This window comes from Cicer arietinum, chromosome 4 (genome assembly GCF_000331145.2).
Source record: "Cicer arietinum cultivar CDC Frontier isolate Library 1 chromosome 4, Cicar.CDCFrontier_v2.0, whole genome shotgun sequence".
NCBI classification, from domain to species: domain Eukaryota; kingdom Viridiplantae; phylum Streptophyta; class Magnoliopsida; order Fabales; family Fabaceae; genus Cicer; species Cicer arietinum.
Window position 1 is genome coordinate 44,965,740 of NC_021163.2, and position 4,822 is coordinate 44,970,561.

Sequence of the window (4,822 nt, forward strand, 5' to 3'; positions counted from 1 at the left end):
AAAAAGATCCTAAAAAGTGAGGAAAAATGTGTTTTAATATGTTCTAATGTTCGCCGCCCGCCTCAGGCGCCACAAGCGTACATGGACATAATCAAGATGCGAAAATATTGTGGAAATGTGCCTCGGGGGAGCTTCAAGCGCACATCATCTTCTATTTGGCGTCTAGTGCAATTTCTCCCCTTTTGAGTCCGAATGTGGTTCTGGTGTCTTTCATTTGCACTTAGTTTGACTCCAATTGGAGATCTAAAATTCCAGATATATCTGAAATACTCCACAAAGGTCATGTTGATTTCTCACCAAAACAAAGAAACGACACAAAACTACGAAAAATCTCTACTTAATCAAGGAAATTAGAACATAAACATTTCATTAAATCAAAGAACTAAAATCAGCAAAATATATCAAATAACTCCTTAAATTAACTAATGAATAAAAGATAACAACGACTAAAAACAATGAAAAATATGCATATGGTGAAGAGTCATTAGTAATGCGAGACTTCTAGTTCACACTTGCTTTGCTATGCACCAGTCTTCCCCTAAAGTGTGAGTCTATTCCATTCATCTGGTTATGCCCTCCCTCAAACGGAAGCTTTTTTTCATTCATATACACTTGCACCACCGTTGATCGCCGCACAACAACGAGACATGTGGTTTAAACACCATTGGTCAAGAAGACTTTCAATTTAAGGAGTCAATCCCTTTAGTAACTATAAGCTCTGAAACCATTGTTGGGTCATGAGGAGAGTTTGGGGATCATCCACACTGCGCCAAGAGTAACCACACAAGTGAGTTGGACACTACATCTTAACCCAAAACCTTTAGGCAATAGATTTATGAGTCATCTCACTATATGTTATTGAAAACAATATAAGACTTTTAACTAACACTCTTTTAACTAACACTTACCGCACAACACTTTCAACACCATTGTTTTTGTAGGCTATTCCAAGTAAATTAATTATTGTAGTTCTAAGGATTTAGTTCAATAAGATAGAGCAAAAGACACATTTCATTTAGCTTATTGACATACATTGACATGATTGGTTCAATCATTATTAAATAAATGAATTTGGTAGAAGATAAATAGCATTACCAAGTTAAATTCAATTTTAAAATTCAAAGAGTTGCTGGCATGAAATAGAAAATCTGAAATGAATTACCAAAATACAATGAACAAATCAAATAGATCATGAAATAATATAAAGGAATTAATGCAATAGTCAGAGAAAGCCTAACAAGATTCAAATAGTTAGCAACATTTTTAGACCACCTACAACTAGGGGTGGACAAAAATGGCAGGCCAGCCCGAAATTGACCAGTCTGAGGCCCAAAAAGCTTATTCGGGCGGGTGAAGTCGGGTGAAATGGGTAGGCGGATGTGGAAAATGGATAGGACTAGTTACATGTGGGCGAGTTCGGGTCGTAAAAATTGGACCGATAATAACTGAACCCGACCGTAGATGTATATGAATGGAGTTTGGGCCACTAGTAACTAATAGGCCTAGGAGCACCACACCCAACACGACCCAACATATAAACTTTATACTAACAAAGCTAACCCTAATTCTCTCATACCACCGCCTACTAACACTCCTTCTCTCTTGAGCCATCGTTTCCACTTTCAAAGAGAACCAAGCTCACAGGTTCTCGATTATCTTGTCCATTCAGTTCTCTCTGTGTTTCTCATTCTCACATCTTTAATCGTCTTGATTTCATGGTAAGAGAACTTACTCCTTGTTTTTTTTAGTGATTTTTTATTTTATTTTTCTAAAATTAACAATTTCTTTTCGAGCAACATATTTGAGTCACATGTATTTTATTTTTTATCTTGATGATCTGTAAATTGGAAAAACACGATGGAGTGAAGGGTTACAATCACACATCAACATCATCAACACGGTATTGTTAAGTCTTTCATGCTTATTGATTGTTATTTTTAGGGTTAAGGTGTCTTATTACTTAGGGTATATGGGCTTTGGTTTAAGTTTACAGGTTAAGTCTTAGGGTTTATGTGTTTTGGTTTAAGATTTAGGGTTTTTGGGTTTTATTTTTCTACTTTCACCATTTATGCTTTGTTGTTTAGTGCTACTGATTAGAGTCATGTTTAAGATGTTCTTGTTTTTTCAATGTATGTTATTTTATGTTTTTTTAATATGTCTATATAAATGGAATAATTTTTTTGAATTGAAATTACAATGACAATAATCAGTTGATATAGTTTTTAATCTTGAATCCTTCTAATTTGGTCCCAAGATTTCTTTCTTTCCTAAATAAAGAGATAGTGTGGTCTTCACAATTATTTTTCAATATGATTTCTTTCTTAGTAATCTGAATTCTAATTTTAAATATGATTTATGTGCAGATTGATGGTTGAAGAGAATCACATTTTTTGAAGAACTTAATACTTTATTTGTTAATTTAAATTGATATGTTGTACAATTTAAAGCTTAAATCTTGAGTTGTTGATGTATAGTGTCATGTTTAATCGAATTGCTTTGCATAGCTTATTAGCAAGGTAAAAATGGGACAAAATAAATCAGTTTTGAAAGATAAATAATCATTTTTAAAGTGAGAGTAAATTAGACTAAGTTAAAAGGATACTATTTTGTGTAGTTTACAAGTTCAATGCTCAAAGGAAAAATGGAACAAAAATAGTCTAAAACTAAAGGAATTAATTAATAATTTATTTGACTAAAATTAACAACTTAAAACATAAAAATGCATATTAACGTTTAATAGGCCAATAGTGACTGAAGACCCATAAAAAAGTCATTTAAAGTATCTGCACTTAATTTTACATAAACAAAAAATGTTTGAACTTCATACATTTAAAACGACCCAATAATAGTCCAAACCAAATCTATCCACCCGGAAACCCGCATACCCGAGACCTGCACAAACCCTATATCTAAATGGTCATAAATGGGCTTCAGATATTGTACTATTTTGTTAAGGGCATTTATTGCACTATTGTTGATGAAATATGTTTTGCAAGAAAAGACATAAAAATAGAGGAAAATTTTAGAATCGTTGGGCCTAGTTAGTCTTAATTTTTTTTTGGAGATAACTCTACATTCTCTCTCAAATTTTCTTCTTCATTTATCGGAAAAGAGTGGTTTTGGGTTATTTTTTTATTCAAAATCATCCATGTGCTTCTTTTTTTCTTCTCTTTTTTAATCTAAATAGGTTTTTGTTTCGTGCTTTTTATTTTTCCTGAGATTTTGTCATTTCAAATCAATGTTTGATTTTCTGTCTTGTTGTGGTGTTCGTTTTATTTAGATAGACAGATCAACTTCGATCAACTATTGATTCAACCAATCCAGAGGCATGGGAATTGTAGTCAGTTTGATTTTGTCATACTATTTGTAGGCAATGTGTCGTTTTATGTTACTAACTTAGATGTTGTGAGTTTGTTTGAATTTGTGTTACTCTCTAATGTAGTCTATCGATTTGAATGAATGAATATCGTTTTTTTTTTTTGTAAAAAAAAAGGCATAAAAAAAAGTACTACAACTTATGACCAATTTTAATTTTATTAGGTGATTATGAATTATAGTAAATTAAATCCTTTATCAATCACATAAATAAAAGTTTAACTTTTTTTATTGATTTTATTTAATTATTATTTGAGAGAAAAATATAGTAACAGTGTAGTATATGTGGTAGCATGAGTATTTTACTAGTTTGTTTAAAAAATTATCCACCACACGCGCTTTTGTTGAAAAGTAGTTTTTGAGAACCACTATCAACACACTACAACACATTTTTTTTATTGATTAAAATTTATATGAGTCCTACTAAGTTTATATGGAACCTACATAATTTGGAATAAAAGAAACTGTGTAGTAATATGTGTTAGAAAATATGTTCTTAGCTAACATTATTTCTTTTTTTTTTTTTACTTGACTTTATTGAGCATTATTTTAAAATTATTTACACTAGCACTACTTTTTTTTTCTTCACAATTTCACCATGTCAACACAAAGCACTACTAATTCAACATAAATCACACAATTGAAACTGTCAATTAGGAAGAAACATTAATAAAATTGACAATCTAAATTGATTCCTTAAAATTTAAACACGTTTTCCACGCCTAGTTTCTTATCCATCCACCTCACATTCTCTCCAAAAAATACACAAAGGAAATGCAAGAAAACCTAAATTGATAAAAAAAAATTAAAAAAAAAAAAAGAAGAAGAAGAAGAAGAATTAAACTGAACATTTAAGTCATAGTAGCAATTAGACAGATAGTAGCTTGAAAAACGCACTTACTTTTTGTCGACTCCAACCCTATTGTAAGCTTCTCATGTGAATCCTCAACAACTGTGGTACCAAAATAAAATAATTTTAGACTAATTTTATGATTTTCTCAATATATTTTATGTGATTCATAATTCTAATCTTTATAAAAATAAAATAAAATAAAATAAGATGAGTGGAGAGTTTAGATAGAGACATTTCCCTGTACTAGACTACAGCTCATGAGTGATAGTGGATCCAAAGCTTAAAGAGGTGGAAAAAGGTATAGATGCTCATTGCAAAGCTTAAAGAGTTGTCTCCAAAACAAAGTGGAAAATTTTATCTTATACCCCCCACATTTAACCTTTACCTCCACAAATGCAAGGAAATTATTTTTTTTCCCTTATATAAATCTTAAAATTTGTAATTTTTTTTTTCAATTTTACCGGAAATTTTTTTAAGTTTTTCGGTATACAACATATATTCCGGAAAACTTTTTCCAAGTTTTCAGGTAAAGAAGTTACACTCCGGAAAACTTTTTCCAAGTTTTCTGGTAAAGAAGTTACACTCGAGACAACT